This window comes from Eleutherodactylus coqui, chromosome 1, assembly GCF_035609145.1.
Source record: "Eleutherodactylus coqui strain aEleCoq1 chromosome 1, aEleCoq1.hap1, whole genome shotgun sequence".
Taxonomy (NCBI): domain Eukaryota; kingdom Metazoa; phylum Chordata; class Amphibia; order Anura; family Eleutherodactylidae; genus Eleutherodactylus; species Eleutherodactylus coqui.
The window spans coordinates 332,614,431-332,639,057 of record NC_089837.1 but is presented as its reverse complement, the minus strand read 5'-3'; the positions used below and the strand labels follow the sequence as shown (position 1 = coordinate 332,639,057).

The following is a 24,627-nucleotide window of genomic DNA, read 5'->3' as shown; positions in this document are numbered from 1 at the left end:
TTTTAATCGTTTTTTACATTATTTTTAACTTTTTTTTTTTACATATTTTTATGCCCTTGCAGGGAACAAGAGCTATAAAAGCTCTGATCACTATGATAATGCTTTGCAGTACTTGAATAGCAAGCACAGTCCATGAAAGGCCCAGGCACTAGAGTATGGTGTTTGTTTACCATAGCAACCCATCAGCCCTCCGTTTTCCCACTTTGAACTCTTTAGATGCCACAATGTACATTGATTGTGGCATGCAAGGGGTTGGAGGTTGGGGTTGTGTGGCAAGAGAAGAGACTGGTATTCATAAATTCCTGCTGTAGCAGTGGGAGGCTGGCTATTAGTCACAGCTTGCTGCCACTGTGGTATGGCACGGGATTACTTCTGAACCCGCGCCATCCACAGGACGGGAGCTTACATCCTGTCGCGTTAACTGCCACTCTGTCAGGGTGGAAACTTGGAGTTTTGCCCCCTGTGGTGTTAAGGGGCTAAACTCCAATTACTAAGATATATAACTGTGGAAAACAGAGGACCGTCAATATTATAGAGTTGCTCTTGGATTACTTTACTGAAATGTAATGACAGGTTCCCTTTAAAGGGGTTGTTCCCAATTCTAGCTGTTTGCTGCAGGAAGCAGACTGCTCCGTACATTGTACAGTGGCCCAGGTAGGTACTGCAGGCTGAGACTCATTCACTTCAATAGGGCTCATCCTGCAGTACCAACTTGGGCCGCTGCACAATGTACAGAGCGGTCTGCTTCCTGCAGCTAAACAGCTAGAAGTGGGCTAACTTTTTTAAGAGTGAAAAGCAGCCTAACCGTACCGAGATGTCAGAGTCTGGTGTATTGCAGGATGTGTCTGTGACTTGGCGTACTTTTATATGGAGCGATTATTAGCTGGAATGAGTGAATGACGACCGAGTTATTTGCTTTCAAACATCTGTTTACAGGCGCAGATCATCGTTAAAATTTTTTTTGTAATTTTCTCGTCATAAATTGTTCAGTCAATTGTTGGTCTTGTCTGGGAAGTCTGGGAATGGCTGAGAATCAGGGGCGTAACTATATAGAGGATGCAGGGGATGCGGTTGCACCCGGGCCCAGGAGCTTTAGGGGGCCCATAAGACCTCTCCTCTCCATATAGGGAGCCCAGTACTATGAATAAAGCATTATAGTTGGGGGCCCTGTTACAGGTTTTGCATCGGGGCCCATGAGCTTCAAGTTACGCCTCTGCTGAGAATGGTCTGGGAACGACTGAATGATAGCCTTTTACACAAAAAGACTGGCAAACGATAAATAATTTGTACGTTTACGTAAAATGAACAATATGTGAACGAATTACGGTTCATTATTCAATTGTTGAACAATAATTGTGCAGTGTAAACCCGGACGTTTTCGCATGACTCAACGCTTATTTGAACAATAATCGTTCCATGTGAAAAGGACCCTGATTTGGCGCCCCGTTCATCGGCAAGTCTCTGTGTAGTTGCAGGAAGGCCAAAGCTATGAGACAAGATGTTGCCGGCAGCTCCTCCTCAGCATCTGCTCAATGCTGCTCTGCGCTCTGATGCTGCGGGTAGTAAAGATGGGGGACAAATGACTTATTGTAGTAATAAACTATTGTGGTGACCCGAGCGGGAGGCCTGCCGCAACAACCATGGGGAAACAAGATGGAATGTCACAGGTGGCTCTGCGATCTCTCCCATTAGCGGTGCCAGCTTGGCCTAGCTGTACATAAACGTAGTATTAAAGAATTGAATGTCACGTGACGCCAGCACCTCTTTTAGGGCTGTATTCATACGGTGCAAAATAAAGCACATTCACAGCATTCACTCAAGTTTTCTATTTGGTTCTCAGACTTCTTAAAGGGGTTGTCCGCCGCCGAAACTGATTTTTTTCCCCCCCATGAATGCCCTGTAGAGGAGAAGCATCACACACTACAGCTTTACCCATAAAAAACTATATTTTGCTCACCTTTTTATTCCTTTCCTTCCCTATATAAAGCTTGCCTGAAGGATTTTTCAAAGATGGCGCCGCTGGGTAGTTCCCATGATGCACTGCTGCCTTTCTCTCCTCAGTGCGCGCTCCCGATGACACCGGTCAGATGACTGGAGGACCAGTGTCATGCATGCTTCACTGCTTTGAATGGAGCCGGTCGGCCCCATTCAAAGTAATGATAGGGCAGGGAGAGCAGTGCGATCTGCTCCTACTGCTCTGACAGCAGTAGCAAGAGTTTCCTTCATCTCCCCGGCATGTCCCCTCATCACTGGACACTGTGACAACAGTGTCCCAGTGTCCAGTGATGAGGGGACATGCTGGGGAGATGAAGAAATCTCCTGCTACACCTGTCACAGCAGTAGGAGCAGATCCTGATCTCTAGCGGCACTTTCAATAGCAGACGATGGTCTGCTATTGAAAGTGAAAGTAGCACCAAACATGCCCCCCACACACACACACATATGCCCAGCCCCCTTACAGTGCCCCCTCCACACTGTCCCCCCCTCCACAGTGTCCCTCTCCAGTCCCCCCCCCCCACTGCCCCCCCTTCACAGTGCCCACACACAATGCACCCCCCCAACAATGACCTCCCCACAGTGCCACCAGCACCCCCCCCCCCCACCACTCGGCATCTGACAGCCCGGCCGCCAGAACTACTAGCACACACCCCCTTCCCCCGCTGCATGTGACAGCCCGGACCCCACCAGCACCCCCCATCCCCCCAAACCCCCCTTCAGGTTCTTACCTTACCAAGAAGATCAAGCAGCAGCACGTCCCCTGCAGGCAGACCAGAGCTTCCCAGCCGCTGAAGCTCTACTGCATATGCGCAGTAGAAAGAACAACCAGGAAGCAAGAAGCGCGTCCCCGACTCCCCGTCAAGACATGGAGCCGGCCCGACAAGAAGAACAGAAGACTTGTCGTAACCATGGACGATGGAGGAGCAACACAGGGGGGGCACCCCTAAAGGTAAGTCAATAACTTCTGTTTGCATCATTTTCCATGCACAATGTATATTACAAAGTGCATGGAAATGGGCAAACAGAAGTAATGAGATGTAATGTTTCTGGCCGGACAACCCCTTTAAGTTTCGATGCAATTTTAACATTAGAAACTCCTATTAACTTTCTCCTGACAAAAATCGCGAGTAGCAGCGACGCGATGCTACACTTCTTCCAAGAAAAAAGCATCACTGACGCTACAAAATCATGTGTACATAGCAACAATATTGTAGTGATTCTGTAGCAGCGATATCGCTGTCGCCCGTGTAAAAGAGGCCTAAGGGTCCTTTTACATGGAGCGAGAAATCATTCGAACGTGCAAACAGTGACAGTCATTTGCTTTAAAATGCAGTTAGTTTACATGCAAAAATAATCTTTTAAATGTTTTTGTCATTCGCTCGATGTTTGATCTTCCAGAGGTCTGTGCCAGTCAGTGGGAACGACTGAATGAACTTTTTTTTTTTTTGCATAGAATGACTTGAAAACGACTGATGATTTTTCGTGTGTTGTGACAATGTCTGCGTCAGGGGTGGGGGTCGGCGACAACACAGCGGCTCATTCAGTCCGTGTAAAAGTCCAAATTACTTTTATTGTCTTCAATACTCAGCGGTAGCAAGGAAATCCAGTGCAAACACATCAGCCACTGGCTGCACATAAACTTAGTGCTATGAAACATAATAAACGCTTTACCATCAAGGCGCTAACTAAACAGTAGTTCCCTCACTACTAACACAGTTGCCACTACATGTACCCAACAAGGTGTCTGTTTGGAAGCGTCCTTCCCCATCAGACTCTTGGCCGTACTGCAGCCTGGTCTCCCACAGACATCAGGCTTTCCTTTTCCTTTCAGGGAGTATCTCCAACTCTCTGAGCCTGGCTCTGGTTCCCAGCATCAGCGCTGCTCTGGCTTGTTGCTCTGCCTCAGCTTGCAGCATGGGACTGAATGTGTTTGGAGTTTTTAGCTCCTCTAGACACACCCACACGGCTGTCCATGCTAATTACCATACATTCAGCACGCAGAAGGCCTGGTTACAGCCCCCTGCAGGCCATTCTCTGCATAGCCTTGCCACAGTTTATACTGAACAACTATCTTTCAAATTTGTACGATCCAATAATTGTTTGAGTGATAATGGTTACGTGTAAAAGAGTCTTTATTTCCATCGTAGTCTGAACCTCCCACTCTCGTCTCCATGATTTTTCCCAAACAGCACCAGTTCTCTGGAATGCGCTAACCATAATGAACTATTATCTGCATGAGACAGTTCTGAACTGAGAAATTAAAGGCCCATTTACACGCAAAGATAATCTTTCAAACGACTGAAAGATTGAAAGATTTAGCAATTTATTTGCATAAAGTGTTAATGGCCTTTAATGGTCATTAACTCTTTATCATCTTCATTTGCATGAAAAATGTCCTCCAGGAGCTGTTTGCAGAGCCCAGTGTGTGTTTAAACACATGCCCAACTGTGAAAACAGCTGCATTGCTCTCCCCGCGGCTGCCAGGGGATTGCATTGTTCTCTCCCAGCTAGTGTACACGTGCCATGGAGATAAGAGCCTGTGGTCTACTGAGAGATAAATGTGTTAAATCATCTTAGAATCTACTAGGGGTTCCCACTTGACGTTGCTTCGTCCGACAGTGAAGTCAATACGTTCAGGCCAGTCTCGTCGATGGTAGTGTTCAGTTTGGGCTCTGCTATCCCAAAGACAAAAGATAGCAAGGAATCTTTGTGAAACCACCTTGAAGACCCATTAGGAAAGCAACCATCTTGAAGTCTCCAATTACCTCCCAACCATACTGATCGTACTTTAGAACTTGCAACAGGAATTTGACACTACTGTACTCCTCCTTGAGATGTGCAAAGTAAGCCAGTGGAAGGGATTAATGAAAAGATTCAGACGTTTTCATTAATTGTGAACTGTATGGACATACTCTGCATTGTATAAGGACTTTGGCTCATGATTGGAAGGAATTTATTCTCACTGTGTATGTCCTTGAAATATTCGAAATTCAAAATCATATACTTTTAATTATCGATGTCCTGACTACAAAAGCAAACGTTTTTCAAAATGAGAGTTATTTCCCATTATATTTTACGATAAGCTAACAGGAACAAATAAAATTTTCTTAGACACAAAAATTGCGTTGCCTAATGTTATGTAATGAAAGTACTTAAAGTTTCAAATTTACAATGCTTCACCAGTTTCAAAGCTCCGCTTGCTGTCGGTGAATGATCCTAATCTTGCATATAGAGTTACAGTTTTATACATTGTATCATTATGTATGCATAAACTACATCAGTCCAAGGTGTACAAAGCAGAAATATTTGGCCTGCTGATTAGTTGAAAGTGTCTCTCCATGATTCACAGCCCAATATCGCCCTTGCAGTTCTTCTGAAAACCCCTGGATGCAAAGCGTTTTCAAAAGAAAGCAGGCTCGCATCCCTATGGGACTGAAGGAATCCCCCATAGCGAGGAGAGAGAGGGAGGTGGAGGAATAGGGGATCTCCTACAGATCTTTGCATATTTGGAGAAATGGGGGGGGGGGGGGAGCTAAAGGGCTCCCCAGGGCTTCCTGAGAGGACGGGGCTAGAGAGGGTTTTCATAGTGACTCCTCCCCAGCCAAGAGAGGGGGCGGGGCTGAAGGGTGGATCTTTCTAGCCCTGCCCCCTCTATTGGCTAGAGAGGAATCACTATGAGAACCCTCTCTAGTCCCGATCCCAGGGAATCCCTCTAGCCCCACCCCCTATCTCTCCAAATATGGGGAGATCACTAGAAGATCCCATGTAGCTCCGCCCCTCTCTCTCCCCTCACTATGGGGGATTCCTTCAGCCTCGCAGGCTGTTTCGCGATCTTCTCCTATTGATTTCAATGGGGCCGGCGGGGGCTGCTGCTGGCCTGATTGAAAACAATGGGCGATATCACTAAAAGAAAGAACATGCTGCAATTTGTTTTCTGCATAGAAACGCAGTGCGGAGCTGTGCAGGAAAACATCGCGAATGTGAATGAACCCATTCAAAAGAATGGGTTTCATGTGTGTGTGAGATTTGTGTGTCTCGCAACACACAAGTCTTGCACAATTTTCTTGCCAGTGTGAAGGAGCCCTTAGGCTGCCTGTCTACGATATTCTGCCGCAGGGGAGCAGGGAGGAGAACTGACAGGTCCCCGCAATTTTCCGCGGTCAGCCTATCTATCAGATAGGTTTATCTGATAGATAGGCTGACCGCAAAAAATTGTGGCAAATCGCAGCATGCCACGATTTGAATCCCGCGAGTGGAGAATTACTATGATTCTTTGCTCGTGGACGTCGGGCTGCGCTTTCCATAGTTAAAGGGGTTGTCCCGCGGCAGCAAGTGGGTCTATACACTTCTGTATGGCTATATTAATGCACTTTGTAATGTACATTGTGCATTAATTATGAGCCATACAGAAGTTATAAAAAGTTTTTTACTTACCTGCTCCGTTGCTGGCGTCCTCGTTCCCATGGAGCCGACTAATTTTCGCCCTCCGATGGCCAAATTAGCCGCGCTAGTCCGGGTCTTCTGCTCTCTTCAATGGAGCCGCTCGTGCAGAATGCCGACTCCGTGTAGCTCCGCCCCGTCACGTGCCGATTCCAGCCAATCAGGAGGCTGGAATCGGCAATGGACCGCAGAGAAGAGCTGCGGTCCACGGAGGGAGCAGACCCCGGCGGCCATCTTCAGCAGGTAAGTATGAAGACGCCGGACCGCCGGGATTCAGGTAAGCGCTGAGCGGTTTGTTTTTTTAACCCCTGCATCGGGGTTGTCTCGCGCCGAACGGGGGGGGGGGGGGGGGGGGGGGGTTAAAAAAAAACAAAAACCCGTTTCGGCGCGGGACAACCCCTTTAAGTCTATGGAAAGCGTTCACTGCATTACCCGCGGCCAGATTATCGCCACGGATAACACAGTGACATATTATCAGGACAGGAGGCTTACTCTTTCTCTCCTGATCTGATATCAGGTGTGTAGTTACCCAACTGTATGCTGGGTGGTAGAGTTGTTAAAGGGGTTGTCCCGCCGTGACAAATGCAGCTATATACTTCTGTATGGCCATTACGAAGCACTTTGCAATATAATGTGTGCTTTGTAAATGAGCCATACAGAAGATATATACTTACCTGATCAGGTGCCCACCCCCCCCTATAGTTACCTGTCCGTTGTCTATGGATACGACAAATCCAGCGGTGTCTCTGCATCTTCTAGTCACGCAGGCGCAGTAACTCTTGCCGGCTGGTTGGGTCCTTGTGAACATGCCTGGTGCACGCGCATGTGCAGCCCGCTCACTCCATGGCAATGGCTTTACCGTTGCCAGCTGGCTCCCGCTGAAGAAGAAGAGCAGCTTTCCCTACGGACCGTTCTCAGCTGAACGGTAAGTATGAAGGGGGGTGCCAGGCTGCCACTGGTCCTGCGGGGGGTGGGGGATCGGGCTGTCACTCAGTGAGTGTTCCCCTTCCAGGAGCAGTACCATACAGATAACGAGGACTGTAGGGCCGGTGTTTCCTGCCTGACCTCAAATCTACTATCTTGCCTGCACAGGTGTGTTTACTCTGTAAAGTGACAAAGTTTTCAAGTAAAGTTTACCAGGCCCTGACCGTTCCCAGGGACTGAGGTACTTAATTACTATACAGTGTGTGGACTCTCCTTATTACCGGCGAGGTTTCATCCTGGTGGGTAAAGGAACGGTGGTGTCACATGACATGTATTCCTGTTATACAGTATGTATATTGGCCATCCCTCTCCTATGGGTAACCAGAAGAGGCCCAGCGATGCTCCACCCGAAGCTGCATGTGTCCCTCTGGGGAGGAGTCTAGTAAGTGCCACCGTGACAAGTGACAGCTTTAACCTCCCAGCTCCTCAGCGAATGCCCTGTGTCCTGAGTTACCCTATGGGACGCTGCACTTGCACTGATGTCCTATTTTCTATGGAAAGCAAAAAGAAAATTGCACTCGCATGTAAATGCATGTGCAATGCGATCTGTATACTTTTACTATTGAGGGTAAACACCCACATTTTGCTCGCGATTGTCGATGGGACTTTCTAATGTTAAAAACTGCAGTCCTGGCTGCTGGCAGATCACATGACTCTGCACCCAAATCCCACTGCGTTTGCCATGTGGACCAGAAGTTAGGCTCTATGCAAGTCTGAGAAACTCACATTGAGGCATACGGGTAAGTGGGGGGTAAGGAAGAGGGAATTGGACCAATAAAAGAAAAATCTTGTAGTGTTTCTTAAGTCCAATATGCTTATTACCTATGGGAACAGATTGCATCCCGAAGCACTGAAGTCACCTTCATGGTGCGGTATATTGGATACAGAGACGTAGACTTCTTTTATTTCACATTTTATTAATTCAGTGTAAAATACAGATATAAAACATTGTAATCCCACATGTAAAATGTACTGTACGTCGTCATACTGATCTCTGAAAACATTAGTGTTTAGACGTTTTCTACATTCAACTTACAGCAAGACCCAGATACTGTACCTAGAGGTGGTCAGGCTACAGCGAGTATGTACTGCTTGTAACCCAGTGTCTTGACATTGAACACCACTTCTATATCACATTACCATTGGCCTTAGGTCTTGTCAGTTTCAGGACTGTGGGCTGGACGTTTTTCACACCACCCGTAATGTGAGGCCGATTTAATCCATAGATGACATTCATGGGAAGGACAGCCTCACCAGCAAAGTCATTAGTGGAGAGCCAATCATGATCCATGACAGTAAAGACAATGCAGGCAGACTTCCTCCGACACTGCTCTGACGAGACTGAGCTGTGGAAGACATTACAGTATATTAGGGGCACGCAGCTTATTTTACATATACTCATCAAGTGGAAAATGTAAAAAGTAAATCTATACAAAGTATACAGAGCAACATCTGCATGGAGGTTGCATGTTCCCTCTGTGCTTACACAGATTTCCTCCCAAACACTAACATACTTAAACGCGTTGTCTACTATGCACGGAGGGGCAAATTTACTATTGAATAGTACACCAGAAAACTGTCTTACATGCTTTACGGCACACTTATGATGTGATTTTTTTCAGTGGATGCAATTAAAAAAAATCAATACTTTTCCGGTTAGGAGTTGTGGCTTCACGGGAAAGGAGCACAACCTATCTGTGCCATTAGAAAGGGACCCTCCTAAGGGTGTGGAGTGCTGAAGAATATATCGCTGCCATATAAGCAACTGGAACTACATTTACATAAGGGAACAATGCTGAGATGAAAAATAAAACCATGCTTTCTCTAAGAGCCCTCATCTGCCTCGCATTGCACTTTAGCCTATGGGATTCAGATCTAGGGTAAACCATAACGTAGGTGGAGCATGAGTCATGGAGTAAGCACTTCTAGACTCCTTACATGGTCCATAAAGAGAATGTGTAACAATGAAAACTCCCTTGCAGCTACTATAATGAGTAGAAAGCAGAAGAGCCAGATTCCAGTCATGTCATTATTATATCTGAACTCACTTTCACTCCCCGCAGTAAACCTGCAAACAATTTGTGCTCTGCATTATAATATATCCCCCAGACTCCTAAACTCTGACAAACACCACAGGGGACTCCTAGATGCTTCATTAGAATACAGTGCACAGGCTATTTGCAGACTTGCTGCGGGGGGAGTGAAAGTGAATTCAGAGATAATCATTACATCACTGAAATTATCTCTCTTCAGCTACCCATCTATATATATAAAGACGAAAGCCCTCACTGACTCACTCACTGACTGACTCACTGACTGACTCGCCAAAAGTTCTCCAACTTCCCGATGTTGTAAAAACATGAAATTTGGCACAAGCATAGATTATCTCCAAAATAGGAAAAGTAATTGGGTCCCAACTCGATTATTCAATTCTAGCGCAAAAGAATTGGAATCGAAATTTAATGTACATAATCTAAATCTCTTACTTCCCAATGTCATAGAAACTTAAAGTTTGGCACGAGCATTGAATATGTCATAAATAGGAAAAGTTAATGGGTCACAACTCGATTATTCAATCTATGCGCAAAAGAATTAGCGTTCAAATTTTACGTACGGAATCTAATTCTCTCACTTCCCGGTGTCATAGAAACTCGAAATTTGGCAGGAGCATTGATTATGTCATAAATAGGAAAAGCTAATGGGTCCCAACTCGATTATTCAATTCTAAGCACCAAAGAATTAGCGTCCAAATTCTACGTACGGAATGTAATTTTCTCACTTTCCGGTGTCATAGAAACGTGAAATTTGGCACGAGCATTGATTATGTCATAAATAGGAAAAGCTAATGGGTCCCAACTCAATTATTCAATTCTATGCGCAAAAGAATTAGTGTCCACATTTTACAGACAAGGAATGTAATTTTTTCACTTCCCAATGTCATAGAAACGTGAAATTTGGCATGAGCATTGATTATGTCATAAAAAGGAAAAGCTAATGGGTCCCAACTCAATTATTCAATTCTATGTGCAAAGAAATTAGCGTCCAAATTTTACGTGCGGAATGTAATTTTCTCACTTTCCGGTGTCATAGAAACGTGAAATTTGGCACGAGCATTGATTATGTCATAAATAGGAAAAGCAGGGTTATGAAGGGCAGGGTTATGAAGGGGGTTGGAGTTTAGTGCATTCTTATTTAATTATGACATTTAGAATGTCCTGGCAGTACACACATAGGGCAGTATATAATCTATCCCTCCCCCAGCACACACATAGGGCAACATATAATTTATCCCCCCCCAGCACACACATAGGGCAACATATAATTTATCTCCCCCCTCCCCCCCAGCACACACATAGGGCAGCATATAATTTATCTCCCCCCCCAGCACACACATAGGGCAGCATATAATTTATCTCCCCCCCCAGTAATTAGCAGCCCCCCCAGTAATTAGCAGCGCCTCTCCCTGTAATAAGTAGCCCCCCCCCCTCAGTAATAAGCAGCCCCCTCCCTTAGTAATAGGCAGCCCCCCCAGTAGTAAGCAGACCCCCCAGTAGTAAGCAGACCCCCCCAGTAATAACAGTAATAAGCAGCCCCCCCCCAGTTGTAAGCAGCCCCCCCGTAATAAACATCCCCCCCAGTTGTAAGCAGCCCGCCCCCCCCCCCAGTAACAGGCATCCCCCCCTGTAGTAAGCAGCCCCCACCCCTCAGTAATAACCAGAACCCCCCCCCCCCCTTCAACCCATATACTTACCTCCTCCCCGCTGTCATCGTCGGTCCCTCTCTGCTTGCCCAGACGTCAGTGTGCAGCCCGGCACGCTTCCTCCCCGAGTCCTCTCCTGCGGAACTCATGAGCAGGGAACTTGGGGAGGAGGTTCCTGGTTGCACACGGAGGTCAGTGTGTGCCGGGACCAGCGCTGGTAATCGCCTCAGTGGTCAGCGGTGTCGGCACGCTGCGGGCCACATAGCACAAGGCAGCGGGCCCGATTCTGCCCGCAGGCCTTGTGTTTCGAAGAAAAGTTCCGCGGACCGGCGCTGACCTCCTAACGGCCCGGCCCCGGTCTGCGAACCGGTGGTTGGGGACCCCTGTTTTAGATGACGTGACAGCCGTTTGTCATCAGTATTTGCCTTTTGCGATCTACTGGGCAAATGTTGTCGGCATTTGTCCAATAGAAAATAATTGCAATACTGATGCAAATATGCTGATAGATCGTGAAAAGGCTGCAAACCTTCCACAGCAGAATTGGCTGCAGAAAATCCACAGGATTTTACAGAATCAGCAGTGTGGATGAGACTTCAAGGAATCTCAAGCAAACGCTGCAGTGGAAATCCGTTGCGTAAAATAACCTACAGTGCAGATTTTAATTCTGCATCTTGTCAATCCATGCTGCGGATTCTTAGCGCTGATTTCACCGTTTCATAAATGGAGTTGAAATCCATGACAAAGTTGGCCTGATTTGCACCAAAATCCAGAGCGGAATGCTTTACGATGAGGGAATGTAGCCTTTAGCTGTATAATTGGCAATGACCTTTTCTATTCCGTTGTCACCGGCATTTGGTATCTATGCAGTCTTAAAAAGATGTTTGTAATTTTTCAGATTAACAAATGATGAAAGTGATGAAGAAGAGTCGTCTGATGAGGAAGAAGAAGAGGGTAGTAGTGATGCTGCGAAAGGAAGTGATGAAGCCTCTGGAGAGGAGAGTGAGGAGGAGGAGGATGATAAGGCAGCCTGTAGTAAACCTGTTGTTTGGAAAGGAGTCAAAAAGAGACTCAGAGACTGAATTGGGAAAACCATGATCGTCACATCCCTCTGTATGAAATCATATATGTATAGTATTTTGTACTGTAAATGTACATGTTGAGTATTAAAATTAATTTAAATTTTCATTAGTCATCACATATTGGGCACTAATATTGATTTGTTTTAACCTTTGGCTGACAGCTGATGTACATCGGATATGCATGGGGTTTGTATGAAGTGGGCCCTATCTGGCTATTAACAAGTAAAGGCTAGTTTGGACAACGATTATCGCTCAAAAGCCGTCTTTTGAGTGATAATCGTTGTGTCTAATTGCACTGACATTGTCCAGTTTTCGTTAAGCAGTCGCTGAACTTTCAGCATGCTGAAAGATAGCGATCAGTTATCAGGCATTCACAGTGGAATACAGCTGATACTATTGTTTCAGTTGTATCCCGCTCTCTGAAGACAGGCGGGGGATATAAAGAACACAGCTGTCCAGCTGTGTTCATCCCCCGCTCGGAGCGCTTGGCTGTATAACAGCCGGTCGCTCTGAGCAGGTAACAGCTGGATGCAGAAGACATGCAGCCCCGCTTGTCTTCTGCATCCCCTGCTTGGAGCGCAAGGTGATCGCTCAACGTTTGAGCAATCACCTTGCGCTATAAATGGAAACCCGATTATTGCTCAAAAGACATCTTTTGAGTGATAGTAATTGTGTTTAAATGGGCCTTTACTAGATATGAGCAAGCACACTTGGCAAGGTCAGTTACTCGAGCGAGCCTCGCTCATCTCGACTAACTGCCCTCTCCTCCGAGCGTGCGTGCGCGGTGGGGGTGGGGGTGGAAGAGAGAGACATCCCGCTCCCCTCCGCTCTTCCCTGCCGACCCCGCTATCTCACCGAGCACACTCGGAGAAGAAGGCAGTTACTTGAGATGAGCAAGGCTCGCTCAAGTAACTGACCTTACCGAGCGTGCTCACTTATCTCTAGCCTTTACATCTTGTGGTCAGTACTGGCAGCAGCATTTAAATGGCCCAACAGAAGGGGCTCCCACTGTCTGCCGATCTCTGAGATCTCGGGGTGCCATTCATTGTGGAGGCCTGAGAGCTGCCATGGATTTTCGCCTATAGAATGTCTGCAAAAATACAATATACTGTGATACTGAGAAATTGCAGTATGTTATAAGCATTCAAATGTCCTATCAATGAATTTGTAAAACAAACAAAAAGATTTATCCCACACAGTGAAAAGAAATACACAACACTAAAATTGTGTTGTTTTTGGTCATCCTGTCTCGAAGAAAAGATTTAAGAAGCATTTAAAGAGTCATGATGTATCTGAAAATAATACCAATAGAAACTGCAGGATGTGCTGCAAACAAATGAGCCCTCCTACAGCCTCATCGACAGAAAAGTAAAGTCACGGGGTTAGAAGATGACAATGAAACTTTTAGTACGTAACTTTTTTTTCTTTACAAAAAATATTTTTTTTGAAAGTAGTGAAAGAAAATATGGCCGTATCAAATTTATGCTTTATTCGTCCTGACCCACAGAATAAAGTCAGCTGCACCAGGTACGCCGTAAACACAAGATGCCCCACAAACTAGCACAAGGGTTTTTTCCATTTCATACCACAGAGAAATATTTAAAAGTTTTTCAGTACGATAAGTTGTACCATAGAAAACTACAGCTTGTCCTGCAAAAAACAACACCTCGAGGCAGCTATGTCGATTGAAAAATTAAATTTTTTTTTAAAGCCGGGCAACCGCTTTAATTTTTTTTTCAACAGCTGTCCATGCAATAAAATAATAAAAAAATACAAACTGTGACCTCTGATTGGCTGCAGTGGTCACCTGACTTCCACTTTCAGTACAATCAGACCTCACAGGAGCTGCTGCACCGTTATCCAGGGGTAGAAGAAAGTTGTTTTGCGGGAAAACGCCTCAATGGAAATGGTGTCCACGGCATCGGGGATCCTGTTTGCTAAGGACACGTCTCCTACGGAGCAGGAGAGGTTGGTCCTATGGATGAGGAAGCCCAAGGTAACAGTAGTGCCGCATATTTCTTGTGTGACACCCTTGTGCTGGTGACATCGACGACGCCTGGAGTTCTGTGGTGTTCGGACGCAGCGCCTACAGAGTGGAAGGGGTCAGTGATGATTGCAGAAGGCCCATGAAACAAGTGCCTTATGGCCACCAGATCGGGGCGTTGCACATGACATGTATATGCTGGTGAGAGACGCCACATGATGGCAAACGCAGCGTATTATGCAGTGAAAAAACGTCCATGGGACTTACCCATAAGTTGTGATTGTGTAAGGAGATGCCGAGTTATGACACAATTCACACCACATCCACAGCTAAATGGTGCCCATTTGGCTGCAGTTTTTTATTGCAGATCCTAACCCCTGTAGTTCAAGAATTGAATTCTGTAACATAAATGGACATTCTGCAGATTTGTCGCAGAAAATTTCCGCACCGTGTGAATATTTTTGAAAACTCCTGCCTCTGGATTGTACTGTAAGGCTGGGTTCAGATGGGGCGGAAATTCCGCCGGCAATCTTAAGGCCGAGCTTAAACACCAAAGTGGCCAAGATTTGCGCAACATGCAATGTCAGTAGCCCATTGATTTTTATTGGGCCACTCATACTTAGGTGTGTGAAAAAACACATCATTCACGTGAAAGAGAACTGCAGCATGCACTATAATGTTTGGAGATTGGCATCACGCAGCAAACAAACATCACTGTGTAGTTGTTGTGCAGCGCGCCGCTTCTCACGGCCATAATAATGGTGGCCAAAAACAATTGTACTATATTTTTCAGTGTATCCTCCATATATATATGGCGGCAAATTCTGAATATGAATTCACATGAAAAATGCGTCAAAAAGACGCGTACTTTTCAGGCAGAATTACCGTGGACATTCACACGTAGTGGAACCAGTGCGGATTTTCCGGAAGGAGAATTTGGACCAAAATCTGCATCAAATTCCATGTAAAAAAAACGCACAATTGGTGTGGACTTCAAAGGGGTGACGTCTGCTGCGGTGCCAAGTCAAAGGGCGAAATCTGTTGCAAATCTGTTTAATAAAATACAAAAAAAATCAACAATGGTGCAGAATGTGATGTAAATATTCCGCTGTGGAAAACCTGCATCGATTCTATTACGTGTACCCTATAGCTGGGTTCACACAATCCAGAATTGCCGCAGAATTTCGGTGCAGACTTTCTGCAAGGAAATTCCACTGGCAATTCTAATCCCGGGATGAAGCAGCAAATTGGACGAGATTTGCAAAATTCTAGTCCACATGCTGCGGCCAAGCTACGCTGAAATTAACATGGCGCACGGAAATCCAAGCCGCAGCATGTCAATATTATTGCCGTTTCCACTGCGGCCAACTCCCTTCTTAATGGGGAAGAGCTGGCCGCAGAGGAATAAGCCGCTTAAAAACCCGCTGGACTTCAAGCTGCGGAAATCTTGTGGAATTTCCGTGCTGTCCCACTGCGGAAATTTGCGTGAGATTTCCGCGGGATTTCCATCCTGTGTGACCGCAGCCTAAGGTCTCCCTCACACATGCGTTCCGGTAAGCACCGCGATTTAAATCACGGTGGTTTGCCGCAATTTTACTTTCGCTTTTAGCCTCAGGGAGCTGCGGCTGACAGCGGAGTTTAACATACCTCACCATTGATGAGGTGCGCTAAACAGGCAAAAATAGAACAGCCACCGCTCGAAAATCGCGGCACTGCGATGGAGCTGCTGTATAAGCGGTCTCATTGAAAACAATTTTTTAATACAAAGGAAAAAGGGAGGAGTTAATGCAATTTATATGAATAATATCTACAATACATAGGTAAAAAGGATGAAAACGCCTGTGCTTGGTAATTTATGAGAAGAAATTCATCATGAGAAATTAGGGTAATACAATAGTGTTTAATTCATTCATGCATTTTTCCACCTGAACACCATAAGGCATTAAGCCTCAAGAGAGCGGAAAAACTGTATTAAAAAACTCCAGAAAAATGCATGCTGGGTCTTGGCCAAATAGTGCCTATAGTTGAAGAGCAGGAAATTGCAAAGAAATTGCAAAACTGAAGCAAAAGATTGTCAGGACAGCACCAGGACTGACGATGAAATGGGTTAACCAGGCGTCCGCCATGTCATGGGGCACAGGCAGGATATCATTGCGCAGTACAAGTGTCTCTCCCTCGAGGGTCAGCTGTCTGAGGCTCCACAGTCCATCTTTACGTTGACTTTGGGCAAGAGATTTTGCCAATACTCTAGGACTGCATGATCTTTTCCGAATGTGACTCCCAGGATCTTCATAAAGTCCAGCTGGATGGAGAAAGGGGACGTACTATGGACTCCAACCTCCAGCAGTTGACTTTGGCTACTGTAGCTTGACCATATTCCTCACAGGTCCGGATAAGCACCATCACAAAGTTCATTGTCGAGCAAATACTTGGCCACCTGGTTCTCTGGATTTCTATGAATAGACTCTGTAAAGAAATTCATGACACAAAAAAAAGAGAAGATGTGAAAGAAGGCAGTTTTATCTGAGCACAAAAGAGACCCAAGGTTATGGACGGAAGCGGGGGACCGTCGCCAGAAAAAGGGCCGGCCCCGCCAAAAAGCAAAGACGGAAGTGGGCGGAAGCGGGGGACCGTCGCCAGAAAAAGGGCCGGTCCTGCCAAAAAGCAAAGAGGGATGCGGGCGGAAGCGGGGGACCGTCGCCAGAAAAAGGGCCGGTCCCGCCAACAAGCAAAGAGAGATGCGGGGGGAAGCGGGGGACCGTCGCCAGAAAAATCGCCGGTCCCGCCAAAAAGCAAAGAGGGATGCGGGCGGAAGCGAGGGACCGTCGCCAGAAAAAGGGCCGGTCCCGCCAAAAAGCAAAGAGGGATGCGGGCGGAAGCAGAAGCCCGTCGCCAGAAGGAGGGCCGGTCCCGCCAAAAAGCAAAAAGGGATGCGGGCGGAAGCGGGGGACCGTCGCCAGAAGGAGAGCCGTTCCCACCAAAAAGCAAAGAGGGATGCGGGCGGGGGACCGTCGCCAGAAAGAGGGCCGGTCCCGCCGAAAAGCAAAGATGGATGCGGGCGGAAGCGGGGGACCGTCGCCAGAAAGAGGGCCGGTCCCGCCAAAAAGCAAAGAGGGATGCGGGCGGAAGCGGGGGACCGTCGCCAGAAGGAGTGCCGGTCCCGCCGAAAAGCAAAGAGGGATGCGGGCGGAAGCGGGGGACCGTCGCCAGAAGGAGTGCCGGTCCCGCCGAAAAGCAAAGAGGGAAGCGGGCGGAAGCGAGGGACCGTCGCCAGAAGGAGTGCCGGACCCGTCGAAAAGCAAAGAGGGAAGCGGGCGGAAGCGGGGGACCGTCGCCAGAAAGAGGGGCGGTCCCGCCGAAAAGCAAAGAGGGATGCGGGCGGAAGCGGGGACCGTCGCCAGAGAGAGGGCCGGTCCCGCCAAAAAGCAAAGTGGGATGCGGGCGGAAGCGGGGACCGTCGCCAGAAAGAGGGCCGGTCCCACCAAAAAGCAAAGAGGGATGCGGGCGGAGGGGGGACCGTCGCTAGAAAGAGGGCCGGTACCGCCAAACAGCAAAGAGGGATGCGGGCGGAAGCGGGGGACCGTCGCCAGAAGGAGGACCGGTCCCGCCAAAAAGCAAAGAAGGATGCGGGCGGAAGCGGGGGACCGTCGCCAGAAAAAGGGTCGATCCCGTCAAAAAGCAAAGAGGGATGCGGGCGGAAGCGGGGGACCGTCACCAGAAAGAGGGCCGGTCCCGCCGAAAAGCAAAGATGGATGCGGGCGGAAGCGGGGGACCGTCGCCAGAAAGAGGGCCGGTCCCGCCGAAAAGCAAAGAGGGATGCGGGCGGAAGCGGGGGACCGTCGCCAGAAGGAGTGCCGGTCCCGCCGAAAAGCAAAGAGGGAAGCGGGCGGAAGCGAGGGACCGTCGCCAGAAGGAGTGCCGGTCCCACCAAAAAGCAAAGAGGGATGCGGGCGGAGGGGGGACCGTCGCTAGAAAGAGGGCAGGTACCGCCAAAAAGCAAAGAGGGATGCGGGCGGAAGCGGGGGACCGTCGCCAGAAAAAGGGTCGATCCCGTCAAAAAGCAAAGAGGGATGCGGGCGGAAGCGGGGGACCGTCACCAGAAAGAGGGCCGGTCCCGCCGAAAAGCAAAGATGGATGCGGGCGGAAGCGGGGGACCGTCGCCAGAAAGAGGGCCGGTCCCGCCGAAAAGCAAAGAGGGATGCGGGCGGAAGCGGGGGACCGTCGCCAGAAGGAGTGCCGGTCCCGCCGAAAAGCAAAGAGGGAAGCGGGCGGAAGCGAGGGACCGTCGCCAGAAGGAGTGCCGGTCCCGCCGAAAAGCAAAGAGGGAAGCGGGCGGAAGCGGGGGACCGTCGCCAGAAAGAGGGCCGGTCCCGCCGAAAAGCAAAGAGGGATGCGGGCGGGAGCGGGGACCGTCGCCAGAAAGAGGGCCGATCCCGCCAAAAAGCAAAGTGGGATGCGGGCGGAAGCGGGGGACCGTCGCCAGAAAGAGGGCCGGTCCCACCAAAAAGCAAAGAGGGATGCGGGCGGAGGGGGGACCGTCGCTAGAAAGAGGGCCGGTACCGCCAAAAAGCAAAGAGGGATGCGGGCGGAAGCGGGGGACCGTCGCCAGAAGGAGCACCGGTCCCACCAAAAAGCAAAGAAGGATGCGGGCGGAAGCGGGGGACCGTCGACAGAAAAAGGGTCGATCCCGTCAAAAAGCAAAGAGGGATGAGGGCGGAAGCGGGGGACCGTCACCAGAAAGAGGGCCGGTCCCGCCAAAAAGCAAAGAGGGATGCGGGTGGAAGCGGGGGACCGTCGCCAGAAGGAGGGCCGGTCCCGCCAAAAAGCAAAGAGGGATGCGGGCGGAAGCGGGGGACCGTCGCCAGAAAAAGGGCCGGTCCCGTCAAAAAGCAAAGAGGGATGCGGGGGACCGTCGCCAGAAAAAGGGCCGGTCCCGCCAAAAAGCAAAGAGGGATGCGGGCGGAAGCGCGGGACCGTCGCCAGAAAAAGGGCTGATCCCGCCAAAAAGGAAAGAGGGATGCGGCGGAAGTGGGGGACCGTTGCCAGAAGGAGGGCAGGTCCCGTCAAAAAGCAAAGAGGGATGCCGGCGGAAGCGGGGGACCGTCGCCAGAAAAAGGGCCACTCCCCCAAAAAGCAAAGAGGGATGCGGGCGGAAGCGGGGGACCGTCGCCAGAAAAAAGGCCGGTCCCTCCAAAAAGCAAAGAGGGATGAGGGAGGAAGCAGGGGACCGTCGCCAGAAAAAAGGCCGGTTCCGCCAAAAGCAAAGAGGGATGCGGGCGGAAGCGGGGGACCGTCGCCAGAAAGAGGGCCGGTCCCGCCAAAAAGCAAAGAGGGATGCGGGCGGAAGCGGGCGACCGTCGCCAGAAGGAGGGCCAGTCCCGCCGAAAAGCAAAGAGGGATGCGGGCGGAAGCGGGGGACCGTCGCCAGAAAGAGTGCCGGTCCCGCCGAAAAGCAAAGAGGGATGCGGGCGGAAGCGGGGGACCGTCGCCAGAAAGAGGGCCGGCCCGATCTCGCCGAAAAGCAAAGAGGGATGCGGGCGGAAGCGGGGGACCGTCGCCAGAAAGAGGGCCGGTCCCGCCGAAAAGCAAAGAGGGATGCGGGCAGAAGCGGGGGACCGTTACCCGAAAGAGGGCCGGTCCCGCCAAAAAGCAAAGAGGGATGCGGGCGGAAGCGGTGGACCGTTGCCAGAAAAAGGCCTGGTCCCGCCAAAAAGCAAAGCGGGATGCGGGGCGGAAGCGGGGGACCGTCGCCAGAAAAAGGGCCGGTCCCGCCAAAAAGCAAAGAGGGATGCGGGCGGAAGCGGTGGACCGTCGCCAGAAAAAGGGCAGGTCCCGCAAAAAAGCAAAGAGGGATGCGGGCGGAAGCGGGGGACCCTCGCCAGAAAGAGTGCCGGTCCCGCAGAAAAGCAAAGAGGGATGCGGGCGGAAGTGGGGGACCGTCGCCAGAAAGAGGGCCGGTCCCGCCAAAAAGCAAAGAGAGATGCGGGCGGAAGCAGGGGGCCGTCGCCAGAAAAAGGGCCGGTCCCGTTAAAAAGCAAAGAGGGATGCGGGCGGAAGCGGGGGACCGTCGCCAGAAAAAGGGCCGGTCCCGCCAAAAAGCAAAGAAGGATGGGGGCGGAAGCGGGGGACCGTCGCCAGAAAGAGGGCCGGTTCCGCCAAGAAGCAAAGAGGGATGCGGGCGGAAGCGGGGGACCGTCGCCAGAAAAAGGGTCGGTCCCGCCAAAAAGCAAAGAGGGATGCGGGCGGAAGCGGAGGACCGTCGCCAGAAAAGGGGCCGGTCCCGCCAAAAAGCAAAGAGGGATGCGGGCGGAAGCGGGAGACCGTCGCCAGAAAGAGGGCCGGTCCCGCCAAAAAGCAAAGAGGGATGCGGGCGGAAGCGGAGGACCGTCGCCAGAAAAGGGGCCGGTCCCGCCAAAAAGCAAAGAGGGATGCGGGCGGAAGCGGGGGACCGTCGCCAGAAAGAGGGCCGGTCCCGCCAAAAAGCAAAGAGGGATGCGGGCGGAAGCGGGGGACCGTCGCCAGAAAGAGGGCCGGTCCCGCCAAAAAGCAAAGAGGGATGCGGGCGGAAGCGGGGGGCCGTCGCCAGAAAAAGGGCCTGTCCCGCCAAAAAGCAAAGAGAGAAGCGGGCGGAAGCGGGGGACCGTCGCCAGAAAAAGGGCCGGTCCCGCCAAAAAGGAAAGAAGGATGCGGGCGGAAGCGGGGGACCATCGCCAGAAAAAGGGCCGGTCCCGCCAAAAAGCAAAGAGGGATGCGGGCGGAAGCGGGGGACCGTCGCCAGAAAAAGGGCCGGTCCCGCCAAAAAGCAAAGAGGGATGCGGGCGGAAGCGGGGGACCGTCGCCAGAAAAGGGGCCGGTCCCGCCAAAAGCAAAGAGGGATGCGGGCGGAAGCCGGGGACCGTCGCCAGAAAAAGGGCTGGTCCAGGCAAAAAAGCAAAGAGGGATGCGGGCGGAAGCGGGGGATCGTCGCCAGAAAGAGGGCAGGTCCGGCCAAAAAGAAAAGAGGGATGCGGGCGGAAGCGGGGGGCCGTCGCCAGAAAAAGGGTAGGTCCCTCCAAAAAGCAAAGAGGGATGCGGGCGGAAGCGGGGGACCGTCGCCAGAAAGAGGGCCAGTCCCGCCAAAAAGCAAAGAGGGATGCGGGCGGAAGCGGGGGACCGTCGCCAGAAAGAGGGCCAGTCCCGCCAAAAAGCAAAGAGGGATGCGGGCGGAAGCGGGGGACCGTCGCCAGAAAGAGGGCCGGTCCCGCCAAAAAGCAAAGAGGGATGCGGGCGGAAGCGGGGGACCGTCGCCAGAAAGACGGCCGTTCCCGCCAAAAAGCAAAGACGGATGCGGGGGACCGTCGCCAGAAAGGGGGCCGATCCTACCAAAAAGCAAAGAGGGATGCGGGTGGAAGTGGGGGACCTTCGCCAGAAAAGGGGCCAGTCCCGCCAAAAAGCAAGGAGGGATGCGGGCAAAAGCGGGGGACCGTCGCCAGAAAAAGGGCCGGTCCTGCCAAAAAGCAAAGAGGGATGCGGGCGGAAGCAGGGGACCGTCGCCAGAAAAAGGGCCGGTCCCGCCAAAAGCAAAGAGGGATGCGGGCGGAAGCGGGGGACCGTCGCCAGAAAAAGGGCCGGTCCCGCCAAAAGCAAAGAGGGATGCGGGCGGAAGCGGGGGACCGTCGCCAGAAAAAGGACCGGTCCCACCAAAAGCAAAGAGGGATGCGGGCGGAAGCGGGGGACCGTCGCCAGAAAAAGGGCCGGTCCCGCCAAAAGGCAAAGAGGGATGCAGGCGGAAGCGTGGGACCGTCGCCAGAAGGAGGGCCGGTCCCGCCAAAAAGCAAAGAGGGATGCGGGCGGAAGCGGGGGACCGTCGGCAGAAAAAGGGCCGGTCCCCCAAAAAGCAAAGAGGGATGCGGGCGGAAGCGGGGGACCGTCGCCAGAAAGAGGGCCGGTCCCGCCGAAAAGCAAAGAGGGATGCGGGCGGAAGCGGGGGACCGTCGCCAGAAAGAGGGCCGGTCCCGCCAAAAAGCAAAGAAGGATGCGGGCGTAAGCTGGGGACCGTCGCCAGAAAGAGGGCCGGTCCCGCCAAGAAGCAAAGAGGGATGCGGGCGGAAGCGGGGGACCGTCGCCAGAAAAAGGGCCGGTCCCGCCAAAAAGCAAAGAGGGATGCGGGCGGAAGCAGGGGACCATCGCCAGAAAAGGGGCCGGTCCCGCCAAAAAGCAAAGAGGGATGCGGGCGGAAGCTAGGGACCGTCGCCAGAAAGAGGGCCGGTCCCGCCAAAAAGCAAAAGAGGGATGCGGGCGGAAGCGGGGGACCGTCGCCAGAAAGAGGGCCGGTCCCGCCAAAAAGCAAGGAGAGATGCGGGCGGAAGCGGGGGGCCGTCGCCAGAAAAAGGGCCGGTCCCGCCAAAAAGCAAAGAGGGAAGCGGGCGAAAGCGGGGGACCGTCGCCAGTAAAAGGGCCGGTCCCGCCAAAAAGCAAAGAAGGATGCGGGCGGAAGCTGGGGACCGTATCCAGAAAGAGGGCCGGTCCCGCTAAGAAGCAAAGAGGGATGCGGGCGGAAGTGGGGGACCGTCGCCAGAAAAAGGGTCGGTCCCGCCAAAAAGCAAAGAGGGATGCGGGCGGAAGCGGTGGACCGTCGCCAGAAAAAGGGCCGGTCCCGCCAAAAAGCAAAGAGGGATGCGGGCGGAAGCGGGGGACCGTCGCCAGAAAGACTGCCGGTCCCGCAGAAAAGCAAAGAGGGATGCGGGCGGAAGCGGGGGACCGTCGCCAGAAAGAGGGCCGGCCCCGCCAAAAAGCAAAGAGAGATGCGGGCGGAAGCGGGGGGCCGTCGCCAGAAAAAGGGCCGGTCCCGCCAAAAAGCAAAGAAGGAAGCGGGCGGAAGCGGGGGACCGTCGCCAGAAAAAGGGCCGGTCCCGCCAAAAAGCAAAGAAGGATGCTGGCGGAAGCGGGGGACCGTCGCCAGAAAGAGGGCCGGTTCCGCCAAGAAGCAAAGAGGGATGCGGGCGGAAGCGGGGGACCGTCGCCAGAAAAAGGGTCGGTCCCGCCAAAAAGCAAAGAGGGATGCGGGCGGAAAAGAGGACCGTCGCCAGAAAAAGGGCCGGTCCCACCAAAAAGCAAAAAGGGATGCGGGCCGAAGCGGGGGACCATCGCCAGAAAAGGGGCCGGTCCCGCCAAAAAGCAAAGAGGGATGCGGGCGGAAGCGGGGGACCGTCGCCAGAAGGAGGGCTGGTCCCTCCAAAAAGCAAAGAGGGATGCGGGCGGAAGCGGGGGACCGTCGCCAGAAAAAGGGCCGATCCCGCCAAAAAGCAAAGAGGGATGCGGGCGGAAGCGCGGGACCGTCGCCAGAAAAAGGGGCGATCCCGCCAAAAAGCAAAGAGGGATGCGGCGGTAGCGGGGGACCGTCGCCAGAAGGAGGGCAGGTCCCACCAAAAAGCAAAGAGGGATGCCGGCGGAAGCGGGGTACCGCCGCCAGAAAGAGGGCCGGTCCCGCCAAAGAGCAAAGAGGGATGCGGGCGGAAGCAGGGGACTGTCGCCAAAAAGAGGGTCAGTCCCGCCGAAAAGCAAAGAGGGATGCGGGCGGAAGCAGGGGACCGTCGCCAAAAAGAGCGCCGGACCCGCCAAAAAGCAAAGAGGGATGCAGGCGGAGCGGGGGACGGTCGCCAGAAGGAGGGCCGGTCCCGACGAAAAGCAAAGAGGGATGCGGGCGGAAGCAGGGGACCGTCGCCAGAAAGAGGGCCGGTCCCGCCGAAAAGCAAAGAGGGATGCGGGCGGAAGCGGGGGACCGTAGCCAGAAAGAGGGCCGGTCCCGCCGAAAAGTAAAGAAGGATGCGGGAGGGAAGCGGGGGACCGTCGCCAGAAAGCGGGCCGGTCCCGCCAAGAAGCAAAGAGGGATGCGGGCGGAAGCGGGGGACCGTCGCCAGAAAAGGCGCCAGTCCCGCCAAAAAACAAGGAGCCATGCGGGCGGAAGCGGGGGACCGTTGCCAGAAAGAGGGCCGGTCCCGTCAAAAAGCAAAGAGGGATGCGAGCAGAAGCGGAGGACCGTCGCCAGAAAAAGGGTCGGTCCCGCCAAAAAGCAAAGAGGGATGCGGGCGGAAGCGGGGAACCGTCGCCAGAAAGAGGGCCGGTTCCGCCAAAAAGCAAAGAGGGATGCAGGCGGAAGCGGGGGACAGTCACCAGAAAAGGGGCCGGTCCCGCCAAAAAGCAAAGAGGGATGCGGGCAGAAGCGGGGGACCGTCGCCAGAAAAGGGGCCGGTCCCGCCAAAAAGCAAAGAGGAATGCGGGCGGAAGCGGGGGACCGTCGCCAGAAAAGGGGCCGGTCCCGCCAAAAAGCAAAGAGGGATGCGGGCGGAAGCGGGGGACCGTCGCCAGAAAGAGGGCCGGTTCCGCCAAAAGCAAAGAGGGATGCCGGCGGAAGCGGGGGGCCGTCGCCAGAAAGAGGGCCGGTCCCGCCAAAAAGCAAAGAG

At 52.0% G+C, this 24,627-nt stretch overlaps 1 protein-coding gene and 1 long non-coding RNA gene across 2 annotated transcripts in view; both read left to right on the top strand.

Annotated features, from left to right (window-relative positions):
* Positions 1 to 24,627, top strand: part of LOC136576298 (protein kinase C theta type-like) — a 179,592-nt gene that overhangs the window by 34,860 nt on the left and 120,105 nt on the right. The window lies entirely within an intron of this gene.
* LOC136612190 (uncharacterized) lies at positions 2,861 to 12,319 on the top strand. The gene is made up of 2 exons (XR_010790364.1): positions 2,861 to 2,947; positions 12,018 to 12,319. It is a non-coding gene; the product is annotated as an uncharacterized lncRNA (long non-coding RNA).